Source organism: Cervus canadensis, chromosome 5 (genome assembly GCF_019320065.1).
Source record: "Cervus canadensis isolate Bull #8, Minnesota chromosome 5, ASM1932006v1, whole genome shotgun sequence".
Taxonomy (NCBI): Eukaryota; Metazoa; Chordata; class Mammalia; order Artiodactyla; family Cervidae; genus Cervus; species Cervus canadensis.
In genome coordinates this window covers 85,668,488-85,692,491 of record NC_057390.1, presented here as the reverse complement: position 1 = coordinate 85,692,491, position 24,004 = coordinate 85,668,488, and positions in this window count along the sequence as shown.

The following is a 24,004-nucleotide window of genomic DNA, read 5'->3' as shown; positions in this document are numbered from 1 at the left end:
CTCACCCACCACCGTTCATCACTGTGTCTGCTTTACACCTCTCACACACACACACACGTGCCCCGAGGCAGAGGGATACTCCTCTCTTCCTGTAAAACATTAAATCCATGCATTTGTTATGCACGACCTATTAGATATTTCCCAATAAAGGAACATAATTCTTTTCTCCAAGCACCACTGGAATTTTCATCTTAGTCTCATTACGCTTCAGTCTTCTGATGGATGAGCAACCCGAGTGTTTAACAGTAATGGAGTCTGTGATGGCATCTGCAGATGGGCGAGCCGGGCCCCTCAGATCTGGCTGTCTCCCTCCTAGAATTACCCCCGTGTTTGAACTCTCGGCCAATTACCCGTAAGCCTTCTGCCATCGCTGCTCAAGCGCCACCCAGGTGGCTTTGATTTGGGCGCACTCAATTTATCAAAACAGTTTGTTATGTTAAAAACCTATTTGATGTCAAAGAAGCCATATGACCCTTTTTGTGTGTAGTTTTCCTGGAATAAGAAATCAATTTGCCCATTTTAAACCAAGTTGGATTCTAAAGAGACTTGAACCAGTGCTACACTTATAAACCAATGAGAAAAATGGACTTGAAATACACAGCCTCCCGTTTCTGGAATCACAGGGCATTTAGAAACAGTGAGGTCTTCTGCCGGGTATGACCTTCTTCTTCAGCCTGGCTCAGGTCCACTTGGGGGTCTGGTTACAAAGACAGCTGTCTGAGCTCCACTCCTGAGAGTCTGACTCAGTGAAGTCCTGACTTGGGACCCGGGAATCTGAATTTTCACAAGGATGCCTGGTGATTCCGGTGCAAAGCTTTAGACCATGATCTGAAAAACAATGTTTTTCACCATCCACATCCTCTCCTGAGAATAATGTCCACTAAAAGTTTCAATCATCCTTTCCTCCCACCTCACCCCGCACATGTGAATTTCGAGTTTTGTATGGGGTTCCATGCCTGCAGGCCTGCCCTACTGCAGTGGGGCAAACACACACTAAGGATCCCAGTCGTGGAGCTCCAAGTGTGAGTTCCTTCTCAGCCTCAGACCTGGTTGCCGGAGTGTCTGGTTGTTTCAGGGGCCCTTTAGGTTAAACTTTGCAAGTTTCTCTGCCTACAGTGTGTTGCCACTGTGGAGGTCTGAAGAATGACTCCTGATCCAGAGGAGATCCTGGTAATCACAGCCTTCCTTGCCAGGGAAACAGGCTACAGCCCAGGGTGGATGAACCAGGCGACAGCCCAGAGTGGATGCCATTCTTCAGGCCATCAGAGTGGGCTCCGTAATGAGCACATACATAAAGTAAAGTCAAGTCAAGTCACTCAGTCGTATCTAACTCTTTGCGACCCCACAGACTGTAGCCTACCAGGTTCCTCTGTCCATGGGATTTTCCAGGCAAGAGTACCGGAGTGGGCTGCCATTTCCTTCTCCAGGGGATCTTCCCGACCCAGGGATCAAACCCGGGTCTCCAGCATTGCAGACAGACGCTTTACCGTCTGAGCCACCAGGGAAGCCCATGGATCACAGCAAATCCAACGAGAGGAAATGTACCATAAAAAGGAGTCACTGATGTCTCTTTAGATGGATGCTCTGTTGGTGCCCTGATAGCCAGCCCTGCTGCAGCCACTTACTGAGACAAACACCTACAGAGTCTGAAGGTGAGTCAAGACAGTGACGAGACATAGAACAGATGATCTCCAGGCTGAGCCAATTTCTAAAGCTTTTCTTACCTATGGACTTCCACTTACTGTGAACAATTTGCTTACTGCTGAGGCTCTTAACTGGATTTCTGGTTAGAGTTCCCTTTTCTGTTAGCACTGGAGGCATCCAACTGAAACAGATAACGCTATGGTCTAAATGTTTCAGTTCAGTTCAGTTCAGTTACTCAGTCATGTCCGACTCTTTACGACCCCGTGGACTGTAGCACACCAGGCTTCCCTGTCCATCACCAACTCCTGGAGCCTGCTCAAACTCATGTCCATTGAGTCAATGATGCCATGCAACCGTCTCATCCATCCCTCAATCTTTCCCATCATCAGGGTCTTTTCAAATGAGTCAAATCTTTGCATCAGGTGACCAAAGTATTGGAGCTTGCTTCAACATCAGTCCTTCCAATGAATATTCATGACTGACTTCCTTTAGGATGGACTGGTTGGATCTCCTTGCAGTCCAAGGGACTCTCAAGAGTCTTCTCCAACACCACAGTTCAAAACTATCAATTCTTCAACACTCAGTTTTCTTTATGGTCCAGCTCTCACATCCATACATGACCACTGGAAAAAACAGCTTTGACTAGGGGGATATTTGTCAGCAAAGTAATGTCTCTGCTTTTTAAGATGCTGTCTAGCTTGGTCATAACTTTTCTTCCAAGGAATAAGTGTCTATTAATTTCATGGCTGCAGTCACCATCTGAATGTATGCATCCTTCCAAATCCATATGTTTGTATTCCAAGACTCCAGGTGATGTGTTATGAGATGGAGCCATTGGGAGGTGATTAGGTCATGAATGGAACTAGTTTCCAAGAAGAACTAAAGAGCCTCTTGAAGAAAGTGAAATAGGAGAGTGAAAAAGTTGGCTTAAAACTCAACATTCAAAAAACTAAGATCATGGCATCCAGTCCCATCACTTCATGGCAGATAGATGGCAAAGCAATGGAAACAGTGACAGACTTTATTTTTGGGGGCTCCAAAATCACTGAAGATGGTGACTGCAGCCATGAAATTAAAAGATGCCGACAAATATCCCTCTAGTCAAAGCTGTGGTTTTTCCAGTAGTCATGTATGGATTTGAGAGTTGGACAATAAAGAAAGCTAGGGGAAAACAAAAAAGAAAGCTAGGTGTCAAAGAATTGATGCTTTTGAACTGTGGTATTGGAGAAGACTCTTGAGAGTCCCTTGGACTGCAAGGAAATCCAACCAGTCCATCCTAAAGGAAATCAATCCTGAATATTCATTGGAAGGACTGATGTTAAAGCTAAAGCTCCAATACTTTGGCCACATAATGAGAAGAAATGACTCATTAGAAAAGACCCTGATGCTGGGAAAGGTTGAAGGCAGGAAGAGAAGGGGACGACAGAGGATGAGGTGGTTGGATGCATCACCAACTCAATGGACATGAGTCTGAGCAAGCTTCAGGAGTTGGTGATGGACAGGGAGGCCTGGCAGGCTGCAGTCCATGGGGTCGCAAAGAGTCAGACACGAATGAGCAACTGAACTGAACTGAAATGAGCAGGCTCCCATGCCATCCCACCAGGTGAGGACACAAGTCTGCTCTCTGCCATTGAGAACCCTCACCTAATCAGGCTTCCACTCTGATCTCAGACTTCCAGCCTCCAAAACTATGAGAAATAAATTTATGTTGTTTATAAACCATCCAGTCTGTGGTATATTGTTATAGCAGCTGAAACTGACTACACAGAAAATACAAATGATCAGCAATTTGTTGAAGCTTCTTGGGGCTACTACTGGATGTGTATATGTAGATATTTAGCTATGAAAGTGCTAGTACCTCAGTGGTGTCTTTCTCTTTGTGACCCATGGACTGTAGCCCTCCAACATCCTGCTTCCATGGAATTCTCCAGGCAAGAATACTTGGCAATGTATTCAATGTACTCCAGGCAATGTATACTATCATCACCAACTCAATGGACATGAGTTTGAGTAAACTCTGGGAGTTGGCGATGGACAGGGAGGCCTGGCCTGCTGCAGTCCATGGGGTCACAAAGAGTCGGACACGACTGAATGACTGAACAACAAGGAGCCGCTGGTATACATGCCCTAGGATCTCCCTAACGAGCAAGTGAGGAGTTGACACGCACTGAGACTATTGCTTAGAAGGGATAGTTTACCTACTTTTTTCACCATCTTAGCTTTATCTGAAGAGGTGCCCCTCTCCAAGTTTAGGTGAAACACTGAAGGGCTTTACAAAATTTATATCCTGCCCCCACTCCAGAAAATACTGATATAATCACCCTCTCCTGGAGGGTGATCTCTGATACTCTACATGTGAATGGAGACTAAGTAGAAAAGGTAAACAAATAAACAAAAACCTGTCATTTGCAACAATGCCCCTTTAAAATACCATTGATCTCTTTCATTGATTACTCATTATTTTTTCCTACTCTCCTATATTTTTATCAGCTCAGTGTTTTGTTTTTTTTTTTTCTTTTTTTCTTTTTAAGCCTAGGTGCATAATGATACCGTCTTGGAAGTTTTTAAAATACCAATGAAGGGCCTCACTCCAGAACAAGAATTTGGAGGCTCTTATGTGGAAGGTGGGCATCTTGTTTAAATGTCAATGTAGGGCAAAAACCACTATAATATTGTAAAGTAACTAGCCTCCAATTAAAATAAATAAACTAATTAAAAAATAATAAAATCAAGGTTGCCCCGGTGACCCACTAGCTGCTGGCAAAGACTCTGCCAGCCAATGCAGGAAACACAAGAGACATGTTTGATCCCTGGGTGAGGAAGGTCCCTTGGAGGAAGAAATGGCAACCCACTCTATTATTCTGGCCTGCAAAATCCCATGGACAGAAGAGCCTGGCGGGCTACAGACCATGGGGTCACAGAGAGTCAGACACAACTGAGGGACAAATTAACCGCAGGTGACCCTCATGCACAGTGGAGAGGGAACCAGAGTCAGCCAGGGTTTACTTGTCCACCAGCCCCTTCGGAAGAGCTGGGTGGGTGAGCGAAATAGACGCAAGCCTTGGTAAGGCTGCAAGGAGCACAGAGTGGTGAGAAGAAAACCCTTGCTTGGTTTACGTTTATATGCTGACGGCTCAACCTGTGAAGAAAAGTAAAAATGACCAACTCTACAAAGTACTGTTCATAAAGACACATCAAACTTTGTAGAATTTTCTTACTTTCTTTGACTTGCTTGTGATCATTTAATCTTGCAAAAGTGATATAATTTAAGGATAATTTTAGAATAATTAATTACTAATGTTAAAAAAATCATGTTTTCTAAAATTAAAATTTTTGTGGAAACACACTTTTTCTCAGCATAAAGCAAGGAGGGTTCTAAATGTAAGTTGTTTTGATTGTGAGAGAAAAATATATGAGCTTCCACAGTTATCATTCATTGAACTGAGATATGAAAGGGAGGTACTTGTTTGTTTCATTGGTTTTACAATTTTATAGTAATTCATCTTGTCATTAGGCTCATACCCTGGACAGTAAAGTGTCTAGATAAAAAAAAAGTTGTTAACTGTATTCATTTTTGTTATATATACGTTAATATTTATTATGGTTAGAGAGCATCACCAACTTAATGGACATGAGTCTGAGCAAACTCCAGGAGATAGTGAAGGACAGGGAAGCTTGGCATGCTGCAGTCCATGGAGTCTCAAAGAGCCAGTCACAGCTTAGTGAATAAACAACAACAACAACATAATTACTAATATAAAAATATATTATATAATATTAATAATATAATCATTAATATATGATATTGTTGATGTGAATTAAATAAATATTAAAATATATTTTGTGCAAGTTATTAATGTTATATGACATTAGGTTTTAATCCAGTTTTGCATTTCTCATCATAAATATACCATTCTATGGAAAGTTCTATAGATTTGAAATTGATTTTCTCTGTCTGACCCCAGAACACTAGAGTGAAGTGAAATTAACATGTATCAATGAACTGGTATTTTCTGGACTTTTTCAATAACATATCTGATTCAACAGTCACTGTAGCCTCATCATGTAAATGTTCATTCCTGCTCATAGGTGAAGACGGTGAGTCCCAGAATGAAGTCATGACCTCTCAGAAGCCACAGATCAAGCAAGTGATTGAAACAGGACCAGAACCAAACCCACAGACACTGGGTGAGTAGACCGTCAGTTCAGCCGAGAAAGAAGTTTCCTATAAGTGGAGCTATCTGTCACGGGGATGACAGCCGCTGGTAAGGTCCAAACACAGGGGAGATATCTCAGCAGAGGTTTAACATATGTGTTTACTCTTGAGAAGAATTTTCTTTCCTTCCCCGTCTGATAAACATCCTCTCATCCTTCAGAGCCTGGCTCAAGGTCACTCCTCTGAGAATGCATTCTTGACTTCCTGGCCCCTTTGTCTTGTATTAAACAGAATCTTGTCCGCACCTCTGCAGTTCACATCACATCACATGGCACGTGTTGACGCCATCAAGGTTCCCACCAGTTTTCTAGTCCCATTGTCTTAATGCAGTGGTTTGCACATGGTATCGACTGGAATACCATTAGTTACTAGAATGAATATTCAAGAATCAGTGCTGTAGTCAGACTTCCACAGAGAAATGGAAGCAACAGGATGCACATTTATATATGTACATAGCTGTTGTTGTTGTTCAGTAGCTCAGGGATGTCCAACTCTTTGCGATGCCATGGACTGTGGCATGCCAGGCATCCATGTCCTTTACCATCTCCCAGAGTTTGCTCAAATTCATGTTCATTGAGTCAGTGATGCCATCCAACCATCTCATAGTAAGCACATACACGAAGAGAAGTTTATTTTAGGGAATTGTCCCATGTGATTGTGAGAGTTGGAAAGTTTGAAATCTAAAGGGGAAACCAGCAGGCTAGACATTCTGGCAGGATACTCCTGCTGCAGTCTTGGGGTCCAAAGGTGGTCTAGAGACAGAATTCCTTCCTTTTAGGGGGAACCTCAGACTTTTCTCTAAAAACTTCAGCTGATTGGATTAGGCCCACCCACATAATGAAGCATAATCTACTTTACTTTATATCTGCTGATTTAAATGCTAATCACATATATTAATAAAAAATACTTTCAAAACACGGTCTAGAATGGGGCTTGAGCAAACAACTGGGCACCACAACCACAACTAGGCAAGTTGTCACATAGAATTAACCATCACAATCACTGCGTGTGAGGATACTAACGTGCTTCAGTCATGTCCAACTCTTTGTGACCCCCACAGAATGTAGTCCTCCAAGCTCCTCTGTCCATGGGATTCTCCAAGCAAGTATAATGGAGTGGGTTGCCTAGCCCTCCTCCACGGGATCTTCCTGACCCAGGAATCAAACTTGCATCTTTTATGTCACAATCATAAAGGGCATCAAAATACTTTAGTAATATCCAGTAAAATTTTAAATAGCATAAAATTCAGTCAGTTCAGTTCAGTCGCTCAGTCATGTCTGACTCTTCGTGACCCCATGAAGTACAGCACACCAGGCCTCGCTGTCTAACACCAACTCCCGGAGTTCACCCAAACTCATGTCCATTGAGTCAGTGATGCCATCCAACCATCTCATCCTCTGTCATCCCCTTCTCCTCCTGCCCTCAATCTTTCCCAGCATCAGGGTCTTTTCAAATGAGTCAGCTCTTCACATCAGGTGGCCAAAGGACTGGAGTTTCAGCTTCAGCATGATTCCTTCCAACAAATGCTCAGGACTGATCTCCTTTAGGATTGACTGGTGGGATCTCCTTGCAGCCCAAGGGACTCTGAAGAGTCTTCTCCAACACCACAGTTCAAAAGCATCAATTCTTCAGCACTTATCTCTCTTTATAGTCCAACTCTCACATCCATACATAACTATTGGAAAAACCATAGCCTTGAGAAGACAGACCTTTGTTGCCAAAGTAATGTCTCTGCTCTTTAATATGCTACCTAGGTAGGTCATAACTTTCCTTCCAAGGAGTAAGCGTCTTTTAATTTCATGGCTGCAGTCACCATCTGCAGTGACTTTGGAGCCCTAAAAAAATAAAGTCTGCCACTGTTTCCACAGTTTCTCCATCGATGTGCTATGAAGTGATGGGACCGGATGCCATGATCTTAGCTTTCTGAATGTTGAGCTTTAAGCCAACTTTTTCACTCTCCTCTTTCACTTTCATCAAAAGGCTCTTTAGTTCGTCACTTTCTGCCATAAGGGTGGTATCATCTGCATATTTGAGGTTATAGATATTTCTCCTAGCAATCTTGATTCCAGTTTGTTCTTCATCCAGCCCAGCGTTTCTCATGATGTATTCTGCATATAAGTTAAATAAGAAGGGTGACAATACACAGCCTTGACGTACTCATTTTTCTATTTTGACCCAGTCTGCTGTTCCATGTCCAGTTCTAACTGCTGCTTCCAGACCTGCACACAGGTTTCTCAAGTGGCAGGTCAGGTGGTCTGGTATGCCATCTCTTTCAGAATTTTCCACAGTTTATTGTGATCCACACAGTCAAAGGCTTTGGCATAGTCAATAAAGCAGAAATAGATTTTTTTCTGTAACTCTTGCCTTTTCAATGATCCAACAGATGTTGGCAATTTGATCTCTGTTATTTCTGCCTTTTCTAAAACCATCTTGAACATCTGAAAGTTCACAGTTCACGTATTGTTGAAGTCTGGTTTGGAGAATTTTAGGCATTGCTTTACTAGCGTGTGAGATGAGTGCAATTGTGCAGTAGTTTTGAGCATTCTTTGGCATTGACTTTCTTGGCATTGACTTTCATTGGGATTGGAATGAAAACTGACCTTTTCCAGTCCTGTGGCCACTGCTCAGTTTTCCAAATTTGCCGACATATTGAGTGCAGCACTTTCATAGCATCATCTTTCAGGATTTGAAATAGCTCAACTAGAATTTCATCACCTCCCCTTGCCTTGTTCGTAATGATGCTTCCGAAAGCCACTTGACTTCACATTCCAGGATGTCTGGCTCTAGGTGAGTGATGGCACCATTGTGATTATCTGGGTCATGAAGATCTTTTTTGTACAGTTCTTCTGTGTATTATTGTCACGTCTTCTTAATATGTTCTGCTTCTGTTAGGTTCATACCATTTTTGTCCTTTATTGAGCCCATCTTTTCATGAAAATTTCCCTTGGTATCTCTAATTTTCTTGAAGAGATCTCTAGCCTTTCCCATTCTATTATTTTCCTCTATTTCTTTGCACTGATCACTGAGGAAGGCTTTCTTATCTCTCCTTGCTATTCTTTGGAACTCTGCATTCAAATAGGTATATCTTTCCTTTTCTCCTTTGCTTTTTACTTTTCTTCTTTTCACAGCTATTTGTAAGGCCTCCTCAGACAGCCATTTTGCTCTTTTTGCATTTCTTTTTCTTGGGGATGGTCCTGATCCCTGTCTGCTTTACAACGTCATGAACCTCCATCCATAGTCCATCAGGCACTCTGTCCATCAGATCTAGTCCCTTAAATCGATTTCTCACTTCCACTGCATCATCGTAAGGGATTTGATTTAGGTCATACCTGAACTGTCTAGTGGTTTTCCCTACTTTCTTCAAAATAAGTCTGAATTTGGGAATAAGGAGTTCATGATCTGAGCCACAATTAGCTCCTAGTCTTGCTTTTGCTGACTGTATAGAGCTTCTTCATCTTTGGTTGCAAAAAATATAATCAATCTGATTTTGGTATTGACCATCTTGTGATGTCCATGTGTAGAGTCTTCTCTTGTGTTATTGCAAGAGGGTGTTTGCTATGACTATTGTGTTCTCTTGGCAAAACTCTATTAGTGTTTGCCCTGCTTCATTCTGTTCTCCAAGGCCAAATTTGCCTGTTAATCCATTTGCATTCTAGTCCCCTATAATGAAAAGGACATCTTTTTTGGGTGTTAGTTCTAAAAGGTTTTGTAGGTCTTCATAAAACTGTTAAACTTCAGCTTCTTCAGCATCACAGGTTAGGGCATAGACTTGGATTACCGTGATATTGAATGGTTTCCCTTGGAAATGAACAGAGATCATTCTGTCATTTTTGAGATTGCATCCAAGTACTGCATTTCAGACTCTTCAGTTGACTATGATGGCTAATCCATTCCTTCTAAGTGATTCTTGCCCACAGTAGTAGAAATAATGGTCATCTGAGTTAAATTCACCCATTCCAGTCCATTCTAGTTCACTGATTCCTAAAATGTTGACATTCACTCTTGCCCTCTGATGTTTGACCACTTCCAATTTGCCTTGATTTATGGGCTTAACATTCCAGGTTCCTATGCAATATTGTTCTTTACAACATTGGACTTTACTTCCATGACTGGTCACATCCACAAGTGGGTGTTGTTTTTGCTTTGGCTCTGTCTCTTAATTCTTTCTGGAGTTATTTCTCCCCTGATTTCCAGTAGCATATTGGGCACCTACCAACCTGGGGAATTCATCTTTCAGTATCCTATCTTTTTGTGTTTTCATGCTGTTCTTGGGGTTCTTAAGGCAAGAATACTGAAGTGGTTTGCCATTCCCTTCCCCAGTGGACCACATTTTATCATAAAATTAGGGCTAACCAATATGATTGGCTTAAAGTTCAGCATTCAGAAAACTAAGATCATGGCATCCAGTCCCACCACTTCAGGGCAGATAGATGGGTAAACAGTGGAAACAGTGGCAGACTTTATTTTGGGGGGCTCCAAAATCACTGAAGATGGTGACTGCAGCCATGAAATTAAAAGACACTTGCTCCTTGGAAGGAAAGCTATGACCAACCTAGACAGCATATTAAAAAGCAGAGACATTACTTTGCCAACAAAGGTCTGTCTAGTCAACACTATGTTTTTTTCAGTAGTCATGTATGGATGTGAGAGTTGGACTATAAAGAAAGCTGAGCACCAAAGAATTGATTCTTTTGAACTGTGATGTTGGAGAAGACTCCTGAGAGTCCCTTGGACTGCAAGAAGATCAAACCAGTCCATCCTAAAGGAAATCAGTCCTGAATATTCATTGGAAGGACTGATGTTGAAGCTGAAACTCCAGTACTTTGGCCACCTGATGCGAAGAGCTGAATCATAAGACCCTGATGTTGGGAAAGATTGAGGGTAGGAAGGGAAGGGAATGACAGAGAATGAGGTATGTGGATGGTGTCACCAACTCAATGGAGATGAGTTTGAGTAAACTCTGGGAAATGGTGTCACATGGGGAGGCCTGGCGTGAGGCATTTCATGGGGTCGCAAAGAGTGGGTCATGACTGAGCAACTGAACTGAACTGAATATGATTTCTGAGCTCTGTTTTTTTTTTGTTGTTGTTGTTTTTGCCAAATTAAGAAATTAAACATCAAACATTTATATCATTCAAAGAATTTAAAAAATAAGACAGGAAACAGACTTAATAGTATAAAATATATTTGAAAAATACAGACTTAAAAACATAGTACCAGGATGTTTAACCATGTTTAATCAGTATATTTAGGCTCTTGTTATTCAGTCCCTAAGTTGAACCTGACTCTTTCAAGACCCCATGGACTGTAGCCCAGCAGGTTGTTCTGTCCATGGGATTTCCCAGGCAAGAATACTGGAATGGGTTGCCATTGCCTTCTCCAGGGGATCTTCCTGACCCAGGGGTCAAACCCAAGTCTCCTGCATTGGCAGGTGGATTATTTACCACTGAGCCGCCTGGGAAGACCATATTTAAGCTAATGCTGGTTTATAGACTAAACAGTGCTCTCCATACTAAGATTCTTGATTCTAATATCCTAACACTTTGCAGGTGGACTAGCACTAAGAAGGCTACATGCACGTCCCCCTCCCACTATCCATTCTTCTGTCCTCCCTGCACTGGTTCCTCCCTTTCTAATGCTCTTATTTTCTTCCCCTCAATCATTCTGCTAGTCATTTGTGGCTTCTATGAGGACCACTGTTTCATTTAAGCCATATCACTTGCAATGCTTCTGCCTCCAAAGAATAGTAGAACCAATTCAAATGAGTTTCTCCCATAAGAAACAGCATAACATGAAATCTAAAGGTAAGGCAGGTTTCAATATTAATCCAATACAGTAACTATGGCTCAAGATTCCTCCTTCTCTCTCCCCCTCTGTAGGCCAGCAAGCCAGCTGGTAGCAAGAGAGCTAAAGTCATCTTTAACCTTGCATTCACATAGTGCAACACTGTGAGAAATTGAGAAAATGTCACTGCCAGAGTTGTTAACAAGATAAAGAGGCTCCAGAAGCACCCATAAAAGTCCCCTTGTCATCACTGGCCCAGTTGGGTCTCAAGTCTGTTCCTCTTACTAAATAGCAAAGTAGTTCAGTTCAGTTCAGTTCAGTCACTCAGTCGTGTCCGACTCTTTGCGACCCCATGAAATATAGCACGCCAGGCCTCCCTGTCTACTAACTCCTCCTGGAGTTCACTCAAACTCATGTCCATCGAGTCAGTGACGCCATCCAACCATCTTATCCTCTGTCGGCCCCTTCTCCTCCTGCCCCCAATCCCTACCAGCATCAGGGTCTTTTCCAATGAGTTAACTCTTCGCATGAGGTGACCAAAGTACTGGAGTTTCAGCTTCAGCATCAGTCTTTCCAATGAACACCCAGGACTGATCTCCTTTAGGATGGACTGGTTGGATCTCCTTGCAGTCCAATGGACTCTCAAGGGTCTTCTCCAACACCACAGTTCAAAAGCATCAATTTTTCGGTGCTCAGCTTTCTTCATAGTCCAACTCTCACATCCATACATGACCACTGGAAAAAAACATAGCTTTGACCAGACAGACCTTTGTTGGCAAAGTAATGTCTCTGCTTTTTAATATGCTGTCTAGGTTGGTCATAACTTTCCTTCCAAGGAGTAAGTGTTTTTTAATTTCATGGCTGCAATCACCATCTGCAGTGATTTTGGAGCCCAAAAAAATAAAGTCTGACACTGTTTCCACGGTTTCCTCATCTATTTCCCATGAAGTGATGGGTCCAAATAGCAAAGTAGAATTACCCTTATATCAGTCTAGGTCATTCCTAGGATTGGGACATATGGGGTCTTTGAAAACGAGTGAATTGCAGAAACAAGTCAAGATTCCATTTGGAAGAAAAGGGAAGTGGTTGCTGAATCTGCAGTAACAATATCTACTGAAGTCTCTCCCATTATTCACCCAATGTTCACACATGAGCTACATGCATTCACTCTCAAAACTGCTTATACCCATAAAAAATGCATTACTCTCCTCTTAAAAATTAGACAATACAAGATCTTGTTGATGCTTTCAAAAGTGCTGGAGAAGACTCTTGAGATTCTCTTGGACTGCAAAGAGATCAAAACAGTCAATCCTAAAGGAAATCAACCCTGTATATTTACTGGAAGGTCTGATGCTGGCTAAAACATGAATACTCTGGCCACTTGATGTGAAAAGTCGACTCATTGGAAAAGACCCTGATCCTGGGAAAGGTTGAAGACAAGAGGAGAAGGGGATGGCAGAGTATGAGATGGTTAGATAGCATCACTGACTCAATGGACATGAATTTGAGCAAACTCTGGGAGACAGTGAAGGACAGGGGAAGCTGGTGTTCTATAGTCCATGGGGCTGCAAAGAGTCAGACGTGACTCAGCTCCTGTAGGAGACATGGGTTCCATTCCTGGGTTGGGAAGATCCCCTGGGAAAGGAAATGGCTACCCACCCCAGTATTCTTGCCTGGAAAATCTCATGGACAGAGGAGCCTAGTGGACTGTAGTCCATGCAGTCACAAAGAATCAGACATGACTTAGTGACTAAACAACAACAGCAAGATTACTTCTCTATGTAAGTTCTTACTGCTAAATGCAAGAGGCAGCTGACGTAGCCCTAAATCCAGATTTTTTTTTTTTTTTTCCATCGCAGTCCCTTAAAACTCAATCATCAGTGGTCATCATAGATTAGGGTTTGGCTCACCGTGTTGCTTTGGCATGGGAAAAACTGCCAACAAACCAGTCCAGAAAAAAAAAAAATGATTTCTAGCCACCTTACCCCTGTCTCCTTCACATGGTATCTGTCCCTGTTTTAGGCTTGTTCCCTGCAACAGCTCATTTCTGGTTATCAAATTGTGTGGGATACAAGAAACAGAAGAAAAAAATGTGAGCGTTCTTATCACCAAACTCCTAGTAAAAACCGTGTTCTTAGAAATATGTTTTGGAAACACTAGTGAACACAAGACAGTAAATAGTACAGCAATTTCTTTAGAAGGAGTGACTTGATATTATGGCGGAAAACTGCAGACTCTTAATGAAGACAGCTGCATACTCCTGCCATGCATCATCACAAAGGTTTCCTTTTGTAATGGGTTAAGTGGGTAGGTGATTAAAATACGAGAAATGGTTATTTTCTACCACAAATGTCTGTGCTTAGCGGGTACAGAGATTCAAAATTGAGTGTCTAAACTCTAGAAACTTACAGGGGTTTGTGTTATTAATATTTTAGAGACCTGTCTTCAACTTGTCAAGATAAATATCTCCATATATTGTTTATTTTCAGGTGCTAGAATCTCTATGTATACATTTGGTCTAAAATCAACCTTATGTTTTCTGTCTTCTATTTGGATTGTCTTAAGGAGATGACAGTAACTAATTCACAAGTCTGAATTTTAAAATTCTGTACATATTAGCCCCTTTCTGTGATGATTTACTGACATCTTAGACAGTCTACTTTCATTTTAAAACATTAGATGTATTGCATATAAGATATACTGTGGATAGCTCTTTCTCATCTCCTCTCATCAATTTTTATAGGTCTTCCAGTGCTGCATGGATCCGATACTCCTAGATTATTTAAAATCCCTAAATATCCCCTGAAATATGAGAACCTCCGATTGTTGCTGGTGGAATTCATGAATTTTCCCTGGAAATTTATGTCACAGATGCAGTGTTGAGACTTTTTATCCCTTTGGTTTGACTTTTCTTCCAGCTGTCTCCTTAGCTCTGGGTGAATATATTTATCTTAGTTTGTCTGAAAAGGCACTCTGGGATCTGCAATCTGAACTTGATGAAGGATTGACCATTGAAGTGGCTTTTTAAAAGACATTTTGGTTAAAAGTCATTTCAACAAAGAAAAACAGCTTATAGAAAGTATATACATAGTCAGTAATATTCTAGAGATAGGCAGGCCCTAGATGGCAGTCAGTGAATCTCATACCAGTGCTGGTTTTGAAATTTTCCAGCCTAGCTGAGAGCTAAATTTCTTCTTGCAGAGGTAGAGAGGCTGCTGTCCTCATGAACTCTTTCCCGAGGATCAGAGGAAAGCAGATCACATGATCAAATACCTGGTTTCAATTTGGAATATTATCTATTCCAGGGAATATTCTCTCCTGACCCATAATCTTTATATTGATATGGGAAAAGATGCTTTCCACCGAGTGCCAGGAAAATAAACACACCAGTGATGGATCACTGACTGAGTAATGTCAGTAAACCTAAGCCTGGAAAGAGGCAGCTGCCCACAGAAGAAAGGCACTTCTCACCTTATATCTGTAGAACAAATGCCCTTAAGAACACAGCTTTGCTTCTGCACTACAGACTTGGAAAGATCCCCCAGAGTGTCTTCTAAAATATAGACCTTTAGTTTCAAAAGATGCTCTGATTATCTCACCTGTAATTAATAACTGCTTACTGAAGAAAGAACAGGTTTTTAATAAAATGTCTCTTTGACATAGACTATTGCTAAGATGGAAATCAAACCTGGGAAACACATTAAAATCAAAATATACGCATGATCCCTGACACAGATACAGGAACAAGGAAAGGTGAGATAGAATTGACAGAGGGAGAGAATTAAAGGAGAAGGGCTGATGGAGAAGGAAAGAAGGGAAGACCAGGAGAATAAAAAATGAAGATTAAAGCAAGTTCCGATTAGACCGTGAGTCCAAAAAGCCCCTCTCCTTTCCAGCTCTTTGAGAGTTTACTTTATCTGACTAAGCCCTGTTCACAGCTCTCCAATGGCCCTCTCTTCCTCCAACCTTTAGAGCCTTTGATGACTAGAATTACCAGAGTAGCCCTCGGGAAGGAAACTGCTTTCTGTACTGAAGCGTCAGTGACCAGATCTATGGCCACCTAGAGACCAAGCTGCAGGCTGGACCTGGCTGCCGGGTCAGAAGTTCAAGGTCTCCATCCCGCTCAGCCTCAGACGCGATGGACATGAAGACACCCACAGCCCCCAGGGCCACCAGTTACCACATGTCCTGAAAACTGGCCTAAAAATGATGCTCCATCTCAGAAAGAGGCATGGCTTTTCTCCAGTGCATTTGTTTTTAATGTTTAACAAGCTGACAGGAGCGATTACTCAAGGACTCAGGGCAGACTTACTGGTTACTCCAACACAAACAAATCATCACCAGGCTGTCAGGACCTGCACAGTGTCCATTCCACTAAACAGGCCTCATGCAAAGTGAGACATCCTCTCCAATTCCTCGACCCACTCCCCAAACAATTGTTTGCTGTGTTTTTATTAAAAAGGTGGGAGGAAAGATTTTCCACAAAGGTGGGTTGTAGGAAACAAACAGAACTGGGGTGGATCTGAAAGGTCCATAACCAGGTCACCATCTGCTTTCATTCCTTAATCAGATAAAAGCTCTCCTCCAAACCGTTTACACTCCCAGCTAAATTGTCTACGAAGGTGCCATGCCCTCGAGCCTTAGACATTCAGAATAAGTAAACCCCACTGCAGTCCATGTTAGGAAACATTCTGGAACTCATCACTGGACCAAACGTCACTCCCTTGTAAAAGAATCACTATTTTTTTTTTAACGTGTTCCCTGAAATACAAAGCTAGTTCAAGTTTTCAGTGATTTAATGCTGATCTTGCTTTAAACTCTGGGCTGGGACTCCCAGCAGGATTTGATGCAGAAGCAAAAGGGGAGTTGGAGGCTGTGGTTTCCGATTCAGGAAGGTCTCCAAAGGAAACACACCAGCGTACCTTGTCATTTCTGACCTGAGCGTGAGAGCCTCCTGCTTTCTCAGCTCCCTGCCCTCCTGGCTCATGAAACATAGTCTCCGAGCCCCTCGGAGTGGGCTGCAGCACCAGACCCCACAGCTGGCCTGCATGCTCGGAGGAACACAGCGGCTTAGGACAGATCAGAGAAAGTCACTCTTGAGGCTCATGTTAGGAGAGTCAGCATCATTAGCATAGTAACCTGGGTGGCCCAGACCTGCTGGGTCCCCTCTGAGCCCCCATCTTGGCTTCCAGGCTTTGATAAATGGATGGTATTAGCAATTAGGACACCTTCGCATGATGGAACCGCTATACCTTCCAAGGCAGTTTTATCTTTTGCTCAAAGGTAATGAAGAGTAAACAAGCAGTGGAGATAAACTCAGGCAGACAAGAATCAAATCCTCTCTGTAACACCACGATTCTTCATTTCTGCGGTTCTGAGAATTCAGCCCACCAAAGGGGCCAAAGAGCCCATTTGTTTGCAAGGACTGATGAATAATTCTGCACCTTTGACTCAGCTGAATGTTTTCTTTGCATTTGTCCAGGTATTTGAAGAAGATAAGAGCTAAATGACAGTTTAAAAGGTATTAAGTAGATGTATACACAAACATAGGCGATCACATCTACCTTAGAGGTCCTTCAGACCGGCAGATGTCACACCAATACAGGCATCTGATGATACTCCTCACCTTTTAAAAAGTGTCCTGCAGTCATCTGGGTCTGTTAACATTTTTCACTGAATTAGTGCCTGTGATTTGGGCAAAGGAAAGAAAAAAATGTAAGAGGTTAACTGAAGCTAGCAGCCAGGTGGACGTGCTTTGTCTTCAGTGGGCCGTTCACTTAAGGGTCAGGAGATTCAATTTCATCTCTCATAGTTGAGGTCAGACACCTCCCCCTTGTGGCTCAGTGTGACTGGCTCAATCCTGTTCCCATCCATGTTCAGATACTGTGCTTCCACAAGTAGGGCCCTGGACAAGCAGACAGGTGAGTGACATTTGTGTCTTTGCCACCAATCACATGGTCCTCAAGTGAGAAAGAACCACAAGGAGCATAGGACCTTAACACTAGCGAAAATTAATTCCGGATGTACTTGTCGACATACAGGGAATTTCGCCTGGAAAACTCAGTGTTCTGTTATCGGCTATATCACTATCACAGGTTGTTTGGATTATTTTAAAAAATTGTGTGCAGCATACATAAGTAAAGGAAAGGATAAAAATTACTCAAAAATATGTTAAGAATATCTACAAATCAGTAAAAGAAAATATTCACACACTATTAGAAACTGAGCAAAGTAAATGAACAGGCAATACATGAAGAATTTTTGCTGCCAATTAAGACAGAAAAACAAACTTAATATCATTAGTGGTCAAGTAAATACTAATTATAGCAATAACTAAATATTATTTTTCACACAATAGATTTGAAAAAAAAATTTAAGTGGTTAAAAAAATGTGAGAAACTAGCTGCTGCTGCTAAGTCGCTTCAGTCGTGTCTGACTCTGTGCGACCCCAAGAACTATAGCCCGCCAGGTTCCTCTGTCCATGGGGATTCTCCAGGCAAGAATACTGGAGTGAGTTGCCATGCTCTCCTCCAGGGATCTTCCCAACCCAGGGATCGAACTCAGGTCTCCAGCATTGCAGGCAGATTCTTTACCGTCTGAGTCACCAGGGAAGCCCTTTAATGGGAATATAAGTTGGTAAAATATTTATTGAGTGCTGATTATCAGTACCATCAGAAATGTAAATTTCGTTTGATCTAGAAATTGGAGTTCTAGGAAACTCTTTTTATAAGAACATTCCTAAAAAATAAAAGTTTTGCATTTAAGAATATTTATCGCCACATCTGGCATAGTAGTAAATACTAGTAAATATTATAAATGTGCTTCAATGCTCTTAATTCTTTCCTTTATCTGGTTTGTGGGAACATGAAGTTATCCACTGATCTGGGAATGTTAATATCCCTTCTCTCCTCTCCCTAGAATTCTATTAGTTTTGATTCGGGAACATCGCACAACCTGAGTAAGGTCCCAAGAGCTCTTTTCTGCCTCTTCTGGTGTCAAACAGCACAGTAAGTCTGAGAACTAGCATATGGAATAAGCCCCCTTTCTTATGTGTCTGACTGCTGCTTCATACATTCAGCTAAATCCTACCCTAAAAGCCCAAATAAGCACCAGAGAGAATGGCACTCAGCTCCTGCTGTTGGAATTCCCACACAGGTTGTAAGACTCACTCCTCATAGTCGGATGCAATTTCTTTAAAGGAAATCATGCCAAGTGCGTTGGCTAAACACATCTTATTTACACACTTGGGGCAAAGAGAAATTGATTACGTATGGGCTGCATGGGATTAGGGATAGCTTCTGGAACTGGAAAACTTGGCTACTCTCTACTGCCCTGCGTTCATGAAGATTGGAATGAAGGGACTGCTAGCAGGAAAAAGAATAAACATCGTCCAGAGAAACAGAGCCTCTTAGAATGGAGAACAGCCAGTGGATTCATGGTTGGAGCAGGAACATCAACATGTGCTCCGGTCCAGCCTGAATTCTCAGTCACAACTTCTCAGATGCTGTAGTCCCAGGCAGGTACACTGAGATGGCTGACCACAGAGGGTAAATTACACCTGACTCCACAAGTCAGTTACCTTCATTCTCCAGACTATTGTTGCCTCTTCTTTTCTATCTTCATTTTGCTTTAGATTGCCGTCAAGTTTCCTAACAGTGTAGATAATAGTCATAAGAAGAAAAGATATCAGTTTGAACATTGACAATATACCAGGTACTAGGAGGTACTGTACTTAAATTCAGTTAACTCAGAAAATAATCTACTTGAGGTAGATGACACTGTACCTATTTTAGACATTGTAATTTGAAGCTCAGAGAGTTTAAATGGCTCACCAGTAGTCACACATCAACTTCCCTTGGCTTCCATTTACAAATTTTCAACTCTGTCTAAAACGGCAAGATAACAAAATAGAGGAAGATTAATGGGAAACAACAAATCTAAATGTGGGTAAGAAACCTGAAAAAAAAAAACAAAGAGCACTTTTTTTAAAAAGATTACAATTTACCTTTTTCCATTCTATTTCAGTGGGGTTGAACCTCATTTCACTTGAGTCTTGATGGAATAAAACTCAGAGAATCGACATTGTAGATTACTCAAGATGATAGCTCCTTGTAGACATGAAAGACTCCTTTATTGAAAGAAATAAAAGGAAAATAACCCCAAAATCACAACCCTAGAATTATAACCATATTCAAAAGCTAAAAAGCAGCACCAGTTATCTGTTAAATTCATGCATACTTAAAAATTCAATAATGACTATGTTGTGAATACCAACTTCAAAAAATGATCAGACTTGTGTATAATGAATATGCTTTCATATAAAAGGGAAAATAAATGACACTTCTTTGCTATAAATTAGAATTTATGCCTATCAGGATTTTCCAGAACATTTCTGATTTAAAAATAGCATATAGATATGTATATAAGATAGGCTTCCTTCATGGCTCAGTTGGTAAAGAAGTTTCCTGCAATGCAGGAGACTTGGGTTTGATTCCTGGGTCAGGAAGATACCCTGGAGAAAGAAATGGCAATTCACTCCAGTATTCTTGCCTGGAAAATCCCATGGACAGAGGAGCCAGGCAGGCTACAGTCCATGGGGTCGCAAGATTCAGACTTAACTTAGTGACTAAACCACCCCAACCATATACATATACACATATATACATATACATATATATGCATATACATATATATATGTATACACACACACATATACACACACATATACATATACATATATATTGGAGAACGCAATAGCACCCCACTCTAGTACTCTTGCCTAGAAAATCCCATGGATGGAGGAGCCTGGTGGGCTGCAGTCCATGGGGTCACTAAAAGTGGGACACGACTGAGCGACTTCACTTTCACTTTTCACTTTCATGAATTGGAGAAGGAAATGGCAGCCCACTCCAGTGTTCTTGCCTGGAGAATCCCAGGGACGGGGGAGCCTTGTGGGCTGCCCTCTATGGGGTCGCACAGAGTCGGACATGACTGAAGCAACTTAGCAGTAGCAGCATACATATATATGCATTATATCCTAGTTGTTTTTATTAAATATATATTTAAACATATATGGTTACTTTAGTTTTAAAAATTGAAGATGTTTTTATCTGTGATCGAAAAGCATCCATATCAAGAAAAGTGTTATCATCTTCATTTTGATGTTAAAAAAGACAGAAAGAAGCAATCACTCACTTAGATTACCTGCCAGGAACGATAGAAGACACAGGCATGCACATATCTTCTGTGCTCCCTGCTTTGGATTTTTATTTTTTCCTCTAGAGTCCTTCATGTGCACAACATGACATTTTGCAGTGATTAAAAAGAGCTATTGATTTGGGTCATTGATATTAGTGCTTTATCCTCACATTGAACACAAAAAGGATCAAAAACATAATTGTGGATGCTTAACCTCTAGGGTGGGCTTTCCAGGTGACCCTAGTGGTAAAGAATCTGCCTGCCAGTGCAGGAGGCATAAGAGATGTGGGTTCAATCCCTGGGTTGGGAAGATACCACAGAGGAGAGTATGACAACACACTCCAGGGTTCTTGCCTAGAAAATCCCATGGACAGAGGAGCCTGGTAGTCTACAGTCCATAGGGTCACAAAGAGTCCGACACCACTGAAGCAACTTAGTATGCATGCACGCAGACCCTAGGATACCATGGTCATGCAGGAGAGCCCAAAGAATGAAATGAATGCACGAAAGCTCTAAAATGTTAGTTACATTCCTATTTTCAGGGGGCAAAATAATTTGATCATAGACGTGTACCTCATAGAATTGAAATAATTTAATGTAATTGTTTTTGTTTTTATTCCTATGTTTTATTCATATGTTAAAATATGACAAGGGAAAGCCTAATTTACATAATCCTGGATGGCATCACCAACTCGATGGACATGAGCTTGAGCAAGCTCCAGGAGTTGGTGATGGACAAGGAAGCCTAGTGTGCTGCAGTCCATGGGGTCGCAAAGAGTCAGACACAACTGAGAGGTTGAACTGAACTGAACTGAGTACAGAAAAAGACCAGAAATGCCCTGGTTTTAAGCAGAAGAAAACAAAGACCTATAAGTCGTTCCTGAGGCCCTGGGGAACCCCATCACCCATGGCTGGATTCATTGAAGGAGATGTGCACTAAGATAACGGAAAACACTTTTCTTTTTTTTTTTATTCTGGTCATCTAAGGGGATGCAGGAGTGGCGGCTGTGAGGCGCAGGAGTGGCTGACAGGAGCTACCCCACGTCCAAGGTCAGGAGAGGTGGCTGCGCTTTGCTGGAGCAGCCGTGAACAGATACCCCATGTCCAAGGTAAGAAAAACCCAAGACAGACATAGGCGCTGAGGGAGGGCATCAGAGGGCAGACAGACTGAAACCACAATCACAGACAAGTAGACGCAGGACCACAGCCTTGTCTAGCTCAAAGAAACTAAGCCATGCCAAGTGGAGCCATCCAAGACAGACAGGTCATGGTGGAGAGGTCTGACAAAATGTGGTCCACTGGGGAAGGGAATGGCAAACCACTTCAGTGTTCTTGCCTTGAGAACCCCATGAACAGCATGAAAACACAAAAAGATAGGACACTGAAAGATGAACTCCCCAGGTTGGTAGGTACCCAATATGCTACTGGAGATCAGTGGAGAAATAACTCCAGAAAGAATGAAGAAATGGAGCCAAAGCAAAAACAATACCCAGTTGCTGATGTGACTGGTGATGGAAGTAAAGTTTGATACTATAAAGAGCAATATTGCATAGGAACCTGGAATGTTAGGTCCATGAATCAAGGCAAGTTGGAAGTGGTCAAATAGGAGATGGCAAGAGTGAACATCGACATTTGAGGAGTCAGTGAACTAAAATGGACTGGAATGGGTGAATTTAACTCACATGACCATTATATGTACTACTGTGGCCAAGAATCCCTTAAAAGAAATAGAGTAGCCATCATATTTAGCAGAAGAGTCCAAAATGCAGCACTTGTATGCAATCTCAAAAACAACAGAATGATCTCTGTTCGTTTCCAACAGAAACCATTCAATATCACGGTAATCCAAGTCTATGCCCCATACAGTAACACTGAAGAAGCTGAAGTTGAATGGTTCTATGAAGATCTAAAAGACCTTCTAGAACTAACACCCAAAAAAGATGTCCTTTTCATTATAGGGGACTGGAATGCAAAAGCAGGTAGTCAAGAAACACCTTGAAGTAACAGGCAAATTTGGCCTTGGAGTACAGAATGAAGCAGGGCAAACACTAATAGAGTTTTGCCAAGAGAACGCAATAGTCATAGCAAAACCCTCTTCCAACAACACAAGAGAAGACTCTACACATGGACATCACCAGATGGTCAATACTGAAATCAGATTGATTCTATTATTTGCAGCCAAAGATGGAGAAGCTCTATACAGTCAGCAAAAACAAGATGGGGAGCTGACTGTGGCTCAGATCATGAACACTTTCTTGCCGGATTCAGACTTAAATTGAAAAGAGTGGGGAAAACCATTAGACCATTCAGGTATGACTTAAATCAAATCCCTTATGGTTATACAGTGGAAGTGAGAAATAGATTTAGGGACTAGACCTGATAGATAGAGTGCCTAATGAACTATGGATGGAGGTTCATGACACTGTACAGGAGACAGGGACCAAGACCACCCCCAAGAAAAAGAAATGCAAAATGGCTGTCAGAGGAGGCCTTACAAATAGCTTTGAAAAGAAGAGAAGTGAAAAGCAAAGGAGAAAAAGAAAGATATACACATTTGAATGCAGAGTTCCAAAGAATAGCAAGGAGAGAAAAGAAAGCCTTCATCAGTGATCAGTGCAAAGAAATAGAGGAAAACAATTGAATGGGAAAGACTAGAGATCTCTTCAAGAAAATTACAGATACCGAGGGAACATGTCATGCAAAGATGGGCTCAATAAAGGCCAGAAATGGCATGGACCTAAAAGAAGCAGAAGATATTAAGAAGAGGTGGCAAGAATACACAAAAGAACTATGCAAAGAAGATCTTCATGACCCAGATCACCTAGAGCCAGACATCCTGGATTGTGAAGTCAAGAGGGCCTTAGGAAGCATCACTATGAACAAGGCTAGGGGAGGTGATGAATTCTAGTTGAGCTATTTCAAATCCTAAAAGATGATGCTGTGAAAGTGTTGCACTCAATATGTGAGCCAATTTGGAAAACTTAGCAGTGGCCACAGGACTGGAAAAGATCAGTTTTCATTCCAGTCCCTAAGAAAGGCAATGCCAAAGAACTGCAGCACAATTGCACTCATCTCACACTCTAGTAAAGTAATGCTTAAAATTCACCAAGCCAGGCTTCAGCAATACCTGAACCATGAACTTCCAAATGTTCAAGCTGGTTT